Below are 15190 nucleotides of genomic sequence, written 5' to 3'. Positions count from 1 at the left end.
TTATCGCCTATCAGTTGTACGAACTTGAGCGAGTTTCTCAATCTCTCTGTGCTTATGTCCTCCACTGAAAATGAGATTATAATGGAACCTACATTATATAGTAGTTGAAGCATTAAAAAAAAAAGCTAATAAGCTTTTAGAGCAGTATCTTGAATATGGTAAGTGTTCAGTGAATATTGGCAATTACGATGATGGTGCTTATAGGATAAAATTAAAAGATTCAGAAAATGAGCCATCACTGCTAGCCTTTTCCTGTTTTTATTCGCTAAAGTGTCCTCCTACACTTCTCTTTCTAGTACAAATTACCCTCAGCCTTCTCTTTTTGTATTATTTAATTGTTTTTCCTGTGTTCACATCTAACTTACATATACATTTTAAAATGGAGGAATAGAAAATATATTGACTATTTATCACCAATAGACTCAGCCAACCAAGATCATCTTTCAAAACACCCAAATACAAAAAAAAAACAAAACAAGTATTTACAAATCTATTGGCTCGCTGACTGAACCTCACAATTACCTTCCAGGTTTCTTGTACAGCTGTAATAAGGTAATTTGACCTTCCCATCAGGGACTCATGGCGCACATATCAATAATCCCACGTGCCTTGAGGCAGCTGGGAGAATAGGACGATTGCAGTTTGCTGGTAAACCAGGTATGTTAAACCCTAACTATAAACAAGTAAACAGTATTCCCAATACAAAGCATTATGTTTCGTCTATTTTATTCATGAACTTAATGGCCCATGAAAAAAGACCTATTTACATTCTGTTGTGTTATTTAACTACCAACAAATACCTCTCTCCATGCCCAGCAAGAAAGGCTCACATTATGTGTCCACTACAAACAAATTAGTCAGTCAAAAAAAACTGGAGATGCATTCACTTCTAGCAATAAGGCAGAATAAATCTCCTGATAACTACCTATTTTCTATCAGTTAATAATGTTGGACAAAATATCACAAACTCTCCTCCAAATGACTCTGAGTTGGCAAAAATCTAGGGGAAATTTGCAGGGGCCAAAAAGAAGAGGGAGCTAAAAGCCAGAGATATAAGTCATCTCAGACCAAACGACTGTCAGGTTTCGTTGTTCAGGAAAGGAGATAAGGATTTAGATTTTCCCAGGATGAGAAACAAAGTCCTTTAACAAAGCCAGGACTCCGAAAGACATGCTCATGCACTGGGGAAAGAGCGGGCTGATAATCATCCCACCAGAAAAGGGAGATGGGCAAGGACTGTGCCTCTCTTGTATATACTAACATCCCCCTGAATTTGTATAATCACAGGGACAGACCTGTGGTTTCAGGATCTAATTTATTTATCTGTGTAGTATGGAATACCCCAGGCCAAAAAACTAACCTAAAGTAGCCCTAAATTAGTAGTTCTCTAGTGCCCCTGGAAGAAGCAAAAATCAAACACTGTCTAGCCCCGTGCTGGCCAATAAACTGGCCACTAGCCATATATGACTAGATTAAATTTTTAATTGATTAAAGTTAAAACCCAGTTCTCAACATTAGCCACATTTCAAATGCTCAAAAGTCACATGTGACTAGTAGCTACCATACTGGACAGCAGAGAAATAAAACATTTCCATCATGGCAGAAATTTCTATTGAACAGACACACTCTTACTCCAGGCTTCACAGGATTCCCATAGCTAATTGCTGCTGAAAATGAGTTCACAATCCACAACTACTAAACAAGGAGACATGACACTAACAGTGAGAGTAAGTCGAAAGAGAACAAATAGTGGAATGAGACTAATAATAACTTTAAATAATAGAATTTTCCAATACTTACTATAAAATATCTATGTTTTAAATGTTTTTTAAAATTGAAGATGGACTCAAAAATATAACAAAGGAAAAAGATACTATCAAAAGGGAGCAGGTAGATTTGAAAAAGAACAGAACTTCTAGAAATATCTGTGTGTGCGTGTATACACATATGCAACGTGTGTATGTGTGTAATGACTGAAATTACAAATTCAGTGACTAAAAGAGTTCATTAACTGGGAGATACATCTAAATAAATTACTACCAAGGATGCAGCACAGCACTCTCCATGGGAAGTATGAAAACATGGGTAAAGAGACATGGAAGGCAGCTCTAAGAGAGAGAGGACAGAGAGGATGGAGAAGAGACAAGCTGAAGATTTCCCAGATTTTATGACAGTCACCAATCCTCAAATTCAGGAAATTAATACCAAACAGGATAAATATAAAGATCCCGGATTATACATAATTCATACCTGGATAAATCACAATACAACTGCAGATGACCAAACAAAAAGAGAGGATTATACAAATAGATTAAGCATCACCTACAAAAGAAAACTGACGTGCAGAGCAGCCAACTTCTCCACACCAACAGAGGGATGCCAGAGATGAAGGGATGACGCCTTAAAATGCAGACTGAAAATAACTGACAACCTAGAATTAAATTTTGAGATACATTATTATTTAAGAGCAAAAGTGGAAATAGTTATTCTCAAACAGATAAAAACTAACATGTTTATCACTAATAGTTCTCAGTGAAGAAAGTTCTCAGAGATACGCTTCGGCCAAAGGATAGTAAGACAGAACAAAAGACTGACAGGTAGGAAGGGATGGGGAGTGAGGACCACGTGGAGAAATCACACCAATAATGACCATACAAGATAATAATATAAATAACAACTAATTTGGGTAGCAACAAAACAAAATAGAACTAAAATTCTGAAAAAGTAATATGAAAGAAATAAATGTTTGGACTTAAAGCATTCCAAGAAAAGTCTGTTCAGCAAGATGAAAATATTAACTTTAGATTTTGTTATGCTAAGTCTGAATGTTAAAATTTTAAGGTCAAACACCAGAAACAGAGAAATAAACTCTGAAATAAACTCAAAGCCAGTGAAGCTACAAAGACACACTGGGAATGATAAAGACCTAACGCTGCAGAGTAACTTCTTCGGGGAGGGAAGGGCAATGCAATGGGAGTGGGGTACAATGCCCCAATTAGATTAGAAATGAGTACACGAGGAAATGTTTTATTTCTTAAAATAGATGGTAGCCACATGGAGGGTTTTTGTGTATCTTTGTATTTTTGTACTGTTTTATTTTTTATATCTTTCCATTTGTCCAAAATTATCAATAATAAATTAAAACAAAGAAAAGATATGTCCCACTTGAAAAATACATGCTTCCAAAGAAGTATCCAGAAAAACCTCCTGAGAACAAAGTGCTTTAAAGTCTACAAAGTGTTTGTTATACTGCCTCATTTGATCCTCACAACAACTGGAAAAAGAAAGCAAGATGCGTTTCATGTTCCCCATTATGCAAACAAGACAGGAGAAATGACCAGCGCGGTGAGCTGCCCTCCTCAAGTCACACAGCTAAGAAGTGACAGAACTTGTCCTCGATCTAAGTCTTCTAACTCGCATTCACTTTCTTCCCAGAACACAGTGTTACCTTGCAACTGTCAACACATTTAAAGAATATACTACAGAATTAGTAAGCCCCATAGAAATGGTATTTTACCTGAAAAAAATTCTGAGTATTAACCTAAGACAATACTCAAAGGGAATAGTCAAGGATTTAAACAAGATTTATATACAAGGATGTTCACTGAAGCATTATTTATAAAAGTGAAAACTGAAAATGATGTAAATATCTAATAGTAGGGAAGTGCAAAGAATGATGTATCTATGCGATGCAATGTTACACAGTCATCAATCATTTTCTAAGAGAATATTTACAGCTTAGGAAAATGTTAATGATATAACAATAAAGGGAAATATGGTATTAAAAGTATGATATTCATTTTATTCAACCACAGATGTTGATGCAAAAACTGACAACGGTGATAGATATACGCATATTGAAAGCCTAGAAGTAAATGTGCAACACACGAATAGGAATTATATCTGGGGCAGAGGAATTGAAATCATCAGTGATTCTCTCTTCATTCTCTAACATGAACACATGTTTCTGCTTTAATCTAAACAAAACAAAATTAACAAATAAGTTTTAGAACTTCTTCTTTACAAAAGCACCAGCAACTTTAAATATCTTACTCCCCCACTGAGTTAAACAGGTAAAAATTAACATGCTAGAAGAAAATAGAATCCAAAGAAAATAAAGAATCAAAGATGAAGATAAAACACCTCTGAAATTGAACTGTATGAGGTCACAGCCTGGTTCTCATCATCACTGGGCCCTAATGAAGTAGGTTAACTGGCCTCAGATACATAACTGACAACCAAACACAGAAGGACTCTAGTCTCCCAAGATTCTGGTTTAACAGCATTAGCCAAATATCAAAAAGGCATTCCAGCCAAGACATTTCACCCACAACAGTCTGTGCAATGAAAGATTGCATGATGTCTCAAAAAGTGCAAACCACCCACCCACAGAGATACAGCATGCCCTCTAACCGTGAGAAGGCTTAGCCTGACCCAGGATGAATCAGGGACCCTTCCCACCCATCCATAGTTCCCAAACCCTGACATGCAATGGCAGTAACAATTTTCTTACAGAAGATACCCATTCCACCGAGTCTCTTCTGCTCATCCCTAAGGAAATATCTGATGTAATTTTAAAGTTCAGTTCACAAGCCAGCAGCCAATACTACAGGCTGTCACTTTCCCCAACTTGTGCGTGCCTATGGTCTAATATATTGCGATTGCCTCCGATCACCTCGTGGACTTCTGTGCTGGCAATCTCTCAAGTACCTATTCAGCAGGTCACCAGAAGTCTTGCTGAGGTTGCAGAAATTTTCAGATCTTCAATCTTATTTTCAGGTATAATGTACCTGCCATCAAAATAAAAGTGGTTAATGGTTTTTCCATTTCTTTTCCGTTAGAGAAATGGATGAATGCAGAAGGGACTGAAAGCTGGAAGCTAACTCGTTAGGTGATTCTTCCTTTATTTAAGTCAAATGTTCTTCCATGCCCTTTATATAACCCCTCTCCTGCTCTCTTCTTCCTCTCATGCTTCCCCCGGGACTGAGAGCCTGAATCCAAGACGCATGGCAGCGAGCAGTACAGGAAAAAATAAGTTTGGAACTCCAAAAATCAGATTAAGCTATTTGAAGTCATTAAAACAGAGTTTTCCGAAACCACCCTGGTAGGTCAGGCTCTTGCACAGGGACTCAGATCTCAATTATGTTTTCCAAGGGCCTTTGGGTAGTGACAGTAATGGTGACAGTGGAGATGATGGTGTGATGATGATGACAGGATGGTGAGCAGAAGGAGGAAGATGTCGAGGAAGAAGTGATAGGGGCTGGGAAATTCAGCAAATATAAACCTACGAACAAAACAAAACAAATTTGTTACACAAACACCAAATTGACAAAAAACATAAGTCAAAGGAAGACAGTACAGACTAATTATGATGTGAAGTTTAAACTACGCTTAACTTTGCCATTTATTGAAGACAAACCCCTGTGTCTTCCGCCCTCGGTGAACATCAGTAAGGTAACAGAACACGCACATCTCTGACATCCAAATGAGAGCTTAGAGGGAAGAAAATAATTCTGTGATTCACTCAATCTCTTTATTTCCAAAGAAAAGTGGAAAATCTGTGTTCTTCTGTCTCAGTTTCTGAAACATTAAAGTTAACGCTTACAAACCCACAATACAGAGCATGAGAAAGGAGCATCGCCAGCTCAGATGGTTCCAATTTAACTTGCATGGCGCTAACCCAGAGAGGGAATCTATTTCTATTAGGTTCCAACAACTCACAAGAGGGGACGGCGGACTCTGGGAGGCAAACTTTTCAGGACAAGATATAAATAAAAAATAATAAGCTGAGGGCTTTGCTAAATGAAGAGAAATATAAATAGTCCAACTAATTTGCTTTTAAAATAAATCACTGAAGACATACACACTTCTTCAATAAACATCGTAGACAACACAAAATATACCTCATCTCGTACTCTGGCTAAATAGATAAATAAGAAAAATAGAGGGAAAAGTGGGGAAATATAAATCAAAGAAGAAAGCTAAAGAAGAGATAAAGAAGCAGAGAGAGTGTGGATACAAATGAGAGAGAAGGGGAGAGAAGTACAAAAAGGAAAAAAGATGACTAGAATAAAATCAGACTGGGAGAATGACTCAGGAGACAGTCGGGTAAATATATTAATTAATTACAGTGGTTTCTTCAATCCAGCTTCTCATTTCATCAGCGGGCACTACCTGTTATCAGTGCCCTTTGAAATGCTGATTAGGTCTTCAGCATGGAGTCATTAATTTAAAGGCCTTGTGTTTCCTAAATGTTCCTTTAGCTCTGAATGGGTCATATTTTCTCCAGCCTAAGCACTCACTACCTTATGTCTGCAGGAGGAAATGGTTCTCCAGCATCAAGACCAGAGATTGCTTAAAGCAGCAGTTTTCAGTCCTGGCTGAATCACAGGGAGACCTTTAAATGAAAACACTGATGTCCTAAATAAAATACAGATGTCCCATCTAGCCTGGACTATTAAATGAGAATCTCAGAGGAACAGCCCCAAACAAGGAAATTCTAGGTGCTGGGTGAAAACCATTCTTATATTCCCTCAAAACATAGAATGGTCTAGACTGTGGGTACCTGAGATTTTTATACTTTGTTTTTTTTTCTATTTTCAGCAACATTCTGCAGGGAACAAATGAGTTTCTAAGAACCAAGTTCAGACATATGTTCTCCCACAGACCTGAATCCACTGGACTTCTTGTAAGGCGTGCAAGAGGAGCGAGACGCGGAGAAGAGGGGCGGCAGCAGGAAAGGGCCCCTGCCCGACAGCTCGGCTCCTCGCTCCTCCACACCGGGTCTGCCCCGGCAGGGCACCTCCTCTGATGCCTTTTAACTGCTCCCCTTTGTCCAGCAAATGAACTGTTCCAGAGCGAGTGCTAAGGTTTCAGGGAAACTAAATTGCTTCTTGCTAAAAATCAAAACAGAACAAAACAAAAGGCTTTTAAGAACTGTAAGCCGTAAAAAGATTCTCTTTAAAACTGACGCTCTGTCTTCAGGTCCCACTAGAAGAAGCTCAGAACCTGAGAGGAGATTATTGCTGAAACAACCCAATTCTGAGAGAACCAAAGCATTACTTGCACATCATGCCATTGATAACTTTGACAGTTAACACAGTGGAGGGATAAACAGGCAAGAAGATGGGTATCAAGTCTAGGCCTGATGTGAAGACTCTCAAAGAGAGGAGGGTGAGGAGCGAACTTCATGCAGTCATGTATTCCTTTATTCTGCCAGTTTAGAACTTCGTTTTAACTTTTGTCAACAGTCACTAGCGCTTCACCGTCTGCTAAGAGAAGATGTGGTTCCCTGCCCAGCAAGAGCCTAAAAACGAGGTAGAAAAAACAGAAATAAAGGTGAAACAGCTAAGTCAGGCTTTCCCCAAATTGACCATGGGAGCCACCCTTTGAGCTCCAGTCCGAGGTGTCCCGTGAGACGGGCTGGCACTCTCGGATACGGCGGGTTATTGCCTTGTGAGAACTAAAATAGCGTTTCACACTTTTCCTACAAATGTCATTTGAAATAAATTTTGATCCTAAACCTTCCCCCCACCTTATGCTCAGTGACAGAAAAATAATCACTGGTATTGGTTCTCCTTTCTTCCCCGAAAGAATGCTTGTTAACCCTTCACAGGACACGGAGAAACGCCATGTTACAGCCCACCAGAAGGAAATGTCCCAGGAGGGCTAAAATGCTTGTGTTTCTAAGAAAAGGAGGGCCAGGGATCTGGGCTGGCATACAAAACCCAGCAGAAAGTGGTGTGGGAGCAGGGGTTTTTGAGGTTAAGCAAACCCATGTCTACACTTAGCTGTGTGACCCTGAGCAAGATTTCCTATCTCCAAGCTCAGCTTTCTCATCTGTAAAGTATGTATAATACAATTACTTAATTCAGAGGATCATGGTGAATATTTTCCAGTTTAACAATGAATGCAAAATGCTCAGCACAGTGCCTTGCACAAAGTAAACACGCAATTTATTCATTCACTCAGCTAATATTTAACATGTGTGTAGAATGTGCCAGGCAATGTGCTAGGGACTGGGACAATGACAAAAGAGACAAGAATCCCCACCTCCATACTGCTTACCATCTACTGTTAAGTAAATTGTTTAGATGACGATGATTGCTTGTGGAGAATGTAGAGGGCAGAAAGGGGACAGGAAGTGGGGACGATATGCAATTTTGAATAGACCTTACTGATTTGGTGACATGTGAGTAAGAAACTGAAGAGGTGAGGGAATGAGCCATGCAGAGGAAAAAGTCACTGCAAAGGCCCAGAGGGAGAAGCTTGTCTGGTGTGTTTGCAGATCAGCAAGGAGGTCAGTGCAGCAGGGAGAGGCCAGGAATCAGAAAGATTAGGAGGAGACGCGATCTGGGAGGCGAGACACAGCAGATGAGGTATGGCTCTGAAGCCTGGTTTTTATACTGAGTGAATCAGGAAGCTGCGCAAGAGGTCTGGGAAGATGAGTGACATGATCTGATTTACACTTTAACAGGATCACTCTAGCAGTGGTGTGCAGAAGAGATGTGGAGGGAGTGTGCAAGAGCAGAAACAGAGAGAGGAGTTAAGACACTATTGCGATAATAGAGGTGAGAGTTCATGATGGCTTAAACCAGAATAATGGCAATAAAGATGACGAGATGTGGTCAGATAGATTCCAGATATATTTTGAAGGTTGAGTTGCTAGGATCTGCTGATGAATTAAATGTGCGATATGAGCAATAGGAATCAAGGATGACTCCATCCTTGGAGCCTGAGTAACTGGAATGATTGCCTTTAATTGATGGGGAAGCCTGAAGGAGAAGCAGGTTGGGGAGGACAGACTGAAGGAGTGGGGAATATAAGGAATTCTGTTTTGAATATATAAGTTTCACATGGCTTCTGCACATCAAGTAGAGAGAGAAAGTAAGGAGAAGGATGGAGGGGTCGCGTCCAGCCTCAGATGTAAACATGGGCATCACTCGTACCTAGATTCTGTTTCAAACTATGAGACTGGATGAGATCACCAAGGCAGGGAGTAAAAACTGAAAGAGAAGTCCATGAGGAGAGCCCTGGGGCTTCAATGTTTAGAACTCAGGAAGGGGAGGAGGAACCAGCCAAGAAGACTGAGAAGTAGCCAAAATGAAAGCCAGAGGAAAACCAGGGGCTACATGTGTAATCTAAACTTCCCTTAGATTAAATTCATTCACCCAATTATGCGCGGACCCATGCCTCTATCCATCAAGTATAGCAAAACAGCTCAGAACATGGACTTTAAAGTGAGATAAACCTGGATTCAAATCCAGATTCTTCCACTAACCACGTCTGGGACCCTGGGAAGTTATTTAACATTGCTGAGTCTATAAAACGGGGAGAATAACACCCATACCTCATAGGTTTGCAAGGATTAAACGAGACTTTGTATATAATAAGCACAGAGCTGGGCACAGCAAATGCTCAATAAAGAATGACTACAGCTTCTATAGCTGTTACTCATCAAGTACTTTTTGAGCACCTACAATGGATGCAAAGAGTACCATGTCAGGCACTGGGCAGAGAATAAAATCTAGCAGAGAAGAAAGATGATAGATGGACATTTCAAAACCATTATATAGACCACGGTCCCCAAGACTAGCTCTTTGAGGGCAGTGATTTATGCAGTCTCCTTTTTCTGTCTGATTTATACAGTTTCCTTAGCAAGTGAGACAAGCATGGTACTCAAGTGTGTCATGAATGAATGAATGAATGAATGAGAGACTGACATGAAGAAACATTTGAGTTTGTGGCATAGAGATCACTGAGAGTGGAAATGGACAGAAGACGCTTCATCAATGAGACGGGAGGAAAAGTTTTAGGTGAATTTTTCCTATTGAATGAACCACAATTAACATAAACAGGCAAGATGAAAGGGAAAAATAGCCTGGATTATTAAAACCATGGCATTTGGGATTAGTGAATAAACCTTGGAACCCAAACAGAGGGAGGACCCTATTGCCTTGCTAAGTCTGGTTTCAGGGAAGTTTGTTTCATGTTTGTCACCCCCAGAATAGTCTTCTTCATGAAGGACAGTAAAAATAAAAGTGAACAGTCACTGAGTTGGAAGCTGTGCCAGGTACCCTTGTAAGCAATCTATTGGCAGCGACTCCTCAAAACAATCCTACAAGATAGGTATTATTATTTCCTCTTGATCGAGGAAGGAGTTGGGACAAGTCCATTTTAACTAAGACTACTAAGTGATGGAGCTAGGACTTGCGGCTCTCCTCCGGAACTGAGCCCTTAACTACCACAGTGTGTCCTGTAGAGAACATATGAGTCCATAGGTCAAAATACTGACAACTTCCAAAGACACTGTTAGGTAAAGAAAGCCAAAAAACAGGGAATTTGGCCAAGTTAATGATAAAGATGATAATCAGTATCATTCCCCTGCCTTGAGTTTAAGTAAACCCGTTTTTCTAAGTTGGTGTCAAAGTTCAGATATTTGAGAATGAATGAAATATAACAACACATTCCTCAAGTTTCTGAATTTCTGAGTGAAGCTGAATGTGTCTGTTCCCACACTCCAGACCACAAAAACATCTCTAGATCTTTTTCCTTCTCCATCAAGGATGGGAATTGTTACTACTTTTGAGAACTATATAGCCATCTTTATTTGTAAGAAGGATTTAGAACATTTGCACCCGTTTGGTAGAACAGCCTCTCTGCAATGCTGCACTGCCTTAGAACAGCGCTTAGTGGTTATTAATACATGTGCAAAATGAAAAGAAAGAAAATGTGGTGCACTAAAACCCATCAAAGCAACTGAGCAAAAAGCTACAGACGTCTGTTTTCCCCAGAGTGATGGGCCAGAACAGAGAGGGCACGCCAGCCACCTGTGCACGTGCAGCTGGCATTTGGGGCTTAGAGCAGGAAGTATATGCATTGTCTTTATTAGCATGTTGCATGGGACATTCTCTCTCAGGTAATGATCCACAGGCCCCACAGGGGTGACACGGCCTGAATTTCAAGTCTTAAGACTCATAGGAAGTTTTTTCTGGGTAGGGAGTATTTTTCCCAACTGGCCTACTCAATTTGCAGGCTCACAGACTTAAAAATGAGTAGCATTAAATATTTTCTGATTTGAAAACTGATACATATGCACGATAGAACATTTGGAAAATACAAACACACGCATAAAGATAAAATAAAAGTCACCCATATTGCCACTGCCCGAGAGTCACATCCTAGATTCACAGAATTTAAAAATGAAAGTACAAAGGACACTGGCGTCAGTGATCTCGAGGGATGACAGAGTTGTGGCTGACCATATAATCTCTTTTAGCGTTCTTTTAACAGTGCCATAAAGTCATTTTGTGAGTCTTGTTTTTTACGGGAAGGAAAGTATTAAGGCTCAGTCCCAATTCTTCTTACAGTGAGAAAATGAAGACTCAAAGGAGGGGACAGATTGCTCAAGACCAGGCAGCTGCTTGTCTGGGAAGAGAACTGGAGGCTGGTTTCGAATGGCAGGCTTAGCGCTCTCTCTATACTAACCATCCCAGGCGAAATCCCACCCTCAGACATTCGGGACATTGCATCTTTATGGTATTTTGCTTTTCAGCAGTTCCTTATAGATTTGAAATATCCTAGGAAGGGAGTAAGAGCTTAAGCTTTGGGGTACGAGATTTCAGTGAGTATTCGTTCCAGACGCATGCCCCTCGAGGGAGCCAGGACCCCCTCAGCTCAGGACCCTCCTTGCCTAGCACAGCCCTAGGATTCTGCCTGCTTTCCTCTCTATCTTGAAATCTAATCATCAACAATCTACTGAGTGCTGAACATATGCCAGAACTATACACACCTTACCTAAATCACAGCCTTGGGTTCAGTTTATCATCTCGATTTTACAGAGGCAGAAATAGAGGAGGCGTATTCCCAGGGCTAAGGAAAGTAGATGCTGAAGTTCAGGCTTGAATTTCGGACTGTGCAACTCTAAACTCGCTCTCCTCCCTCTGGATACTGAGAAGGATGACCTCTTCCAGCATTTTGCCACCATGGCTGTTCTTGAAACCCTTTTACTGGGAAAAGTTACTGTAGATCACCATGGGGAAATCAGACAGAAAAATCAAAACAATCAATAGGATTTTGGACGCAAATAGTCCTGATTTCAAGGTTTAGCAACCCAATTTAGTAGCTGTGCATCCTGATCTTTGGCAAGTCACTTGAATTTCTGAGCCTAATTTCCTCTTCTGCAATTATGAGGATTTGAATATCTTCCTCAAAACTACATTCTGTAAACTTGATCATTTAAACCTGTATGCTTCTGAAAGTGAAAGGGGACGCTAATAATAATTTTGGTGGGACAACAGGTATAAAACAGGACGTGCCTGGTCAAATCAGTGCAAATAGTCCTCCATAGATAACCATGTCAAAGAACATAGCACATTTGCCCAGAATAAAATTGAGAGTCACAGTGTAATAGATTCCTTTCCTCTCTGTATAAATGAAGCATCAAACAACACAGTGGTTTTCAACCAGGTGCAATTTTTCCTCCAAGGAAACATCTGGCAATGTCTGGAGACATTTTTGGTTGTCACAGCTGGGGCGGGGAATGCTACTGGCATCTAGTGGGTAGAAGTCAGGTATACTGTCAAAAACCCCACGATGCACAGGACAGGCCTCCCCCCCAAAAAATAACAATCATGCCAAGGTTGAGAAACCCTGAAATTCATTAAGACAGTAGAAGAGAGGATAAAGAAGGCCAGATATCAAGGATGGAAGTTCACTTTGCTTCTCACAGTTTTATCCTGGGTCAGCCCAACATGGCGCTAATGAAATCAGGTCCTTTAGAATTCAAATGAAACGGTACATTCTTTTGCTGGTTTAATTACTATAAACAAATTTACAGATGGGCCTGTCACGGCTCCAAAAGTACCATCTCACGTCTCAGAGGCAACTTGCTATGCAAGAAAACAAGAGGCCAAGTACCATGTACATAATGCTATTTGCATGCATTCAAAGAACCGAAGTTCGCATGCAATCAACACAGGTGCTGCTCTAAAGGTAAGAAATGCTAATTAGCCATAATAAAGCCTTCATCTGACTTGCCTTCCCTAAGACATGCTCTGATGATAAAAATAAGTTTAGCTTTTAAGCCCCATGCCTAAAATGCCACAACTATTTGGGGAACCAAAGTTCTTTGAAAGAGAATGAGCAATTATCCACAACTGTATGGGCCATAATTAATTGATCATTCACTCACATTTTCACTCTCAGATAAACATGAAAGAGATATTAAAGTTTTAAAAGCCCTCTTCAGATTCACACCCCCCCGCCCCGGCCCCAGCCACATCCAGCCAAGCTTCAATATTCAATGTTGCATTCGGAGTACACGGCTCCGCTGAAGACTGGCTGTAAGACTGGGTATGCAAACACGTTTATCTCTACTCTTAAAGCAAATGTAGCTCATTAAAATACACTTACAAGTAAAATATAATCCCTGTTTCTCCGTAGAAAGGGCACTTTGTAGTTTGGGTACCCTTCCAAAGATTTAAAATCTCCGGGAATGAGATTTCCTCTTTCTTTTTCCTTTTTTTAAGTCCTAAGTTTCTCTCTGCACTATCAGCCAGCCGATCCCTCCCAGGAAGGACTTTTTCCCTGATCCTCACAAGGGTGGACCAGTTCAAATAGCCCCACAGATTGCTGCTGTTTTGATACCATGTCCAGCTGGTCTACTGTGTGGGCTCCCCAAATTAATGATCGTTTTTGGGGCTTCTTACAGTGGCATCTCTTCCAAGCAGGAAAGGGATGAAAGGAGCGTGTTCAGAGGCCGTCCCACACAAAGATATCTTTTCTGACACAAGTCTATTTATCAAGGCAGAAAAAGTGGAGCGAGACAAGGAGGAGTGCTGACTTCCTGCTACTGTGGATCAGGAAGATGAATTCAAAGCGATGCCCATCAGGGAGACCGAGAGCTTAGATGTGGGGAAGTTTCAAGAGAGAAACCATCTTGGGTTGAGACAATAAGAAGTTTCTGCTTTCTATCTGAAAAGCCCTCCTCCCCATCCACTTTGCCATTTTTAAAAAATTAGCCTTCCAAAAAGAAAAAGAACTTTCTTTCGAGACCACCTCAGATAGAATTAACCACTTCCAATTTGGAGCTGCCATAGTTGAGCATGTATAGTTCTATCATACTCACTGGACTATAGGATAATAAATTTACTTACATGCCTATGAGTTCGTTTAGGGAAAGTTTTATTTCCCACTGCTCAGCACTATGCTTGGCACAAAGTAAGGCAGGAAATGAAGTTCTGACCAGTTGAATTGAAATGATATGGGAACCACATAGTGACGTTATATTGGCGTGTACTGGCTCTGGAGGACAGTCAGGTACATAATGGTTAACATCTAGTGAGTACTAAGTGCCAACTACCATTCTAGGCGCTTATTAATTGGCCTATAATGTTTCTTCCACATATTAATTGGACTGCAACCATATAAGATAAGTACTAACATCTCCAATCTATAGTCAAGTGAGTGAAGGCACAGAGAGTTGCCTGTGGTCACATGACCAATAAATGACAGGCCAAGATTCAAAGTAGGCATTCTCTCTGTAAAGTCTATATTCTTAACTATTAGGTTATACTGATGCAGGAGACTATTCCAGGGTGAACAAAGGACAGAGAAGAGTCTAATGCAAGTTCACATCATAAGCAAGTATTAGGCTCATTAGGTTGAAAACCTGGAGCAGAAGTCAGGAGTTGGGTCCAGAGCAAAACCAAGAAATGGTCCTCAGGCAGGCCACTCCTCTGGGTTCTCTGCCTCCTGATGCAGCTCGTCCTGATTAGTCCTGGACCTCTGGGACTAACTAGGATACATCACTGCTTCTCAACCACAGCACTATTGGTCTTTGGGACCAAATAATTCTTTGTTGTGGTGGCTTGTCCTGTGCACAGGATGTCTAGCAGCATCCCTGGTCTCTATGCACTAGATGCCAGTAGCACACCCTCCCTCTTCCGTGGCTCTATCAATGAAAAATGTCTTCAGACACTGCAAACATCCCCTGGGAGGTAGAATCACCCCCAGTTGAGAATCACTAAAATAGCCCCTAACCAGACACAAAGGCCCCACAGAATGGACTATGACTCTGCTCTCCTTTCTGTCATCAGAGTAAGCCATACTCAGCCTGGAGTGATGGGGAACCCTAACCATCAAACCTCCTTTTGGGCCACATATACTCTCCCTTTCTCCCCACACTAGA

General features: G+C 40.7%; 1 protein-coding gene across 4 annotated transcripts in view; it reads right to left on the bottom strand.

Annotated features, from left to right (window-relative positions):
• NELL1 (neural EGFL like 1) overlaps positions 1-15190 on the bottom strand; it is a 779413-nt gene that overhangs the window by 495492 nt on the left and 268731 nt on the right. The window lies entirely within an intron of this gene.

Source organism: Equus asinus, chromosome 20, assembly GCF_041296235.1.
Source record: "Equus asinus isolate D_3611 breed Donkey chromosome 20, EquAss-T2T_v2, whole genome shotgun sequence".
Lineage (NCBI taxonomy): Eukaryota > Metazoa > Chordata > Mammalia > Perissodactyla > Equidae > Equus > Equus asinus.
The sequence above is the reverse complement of the archived record's forward strand: the minus strand, read 5'-3'. Positions and strand labels throughout refer to the sequence as shown.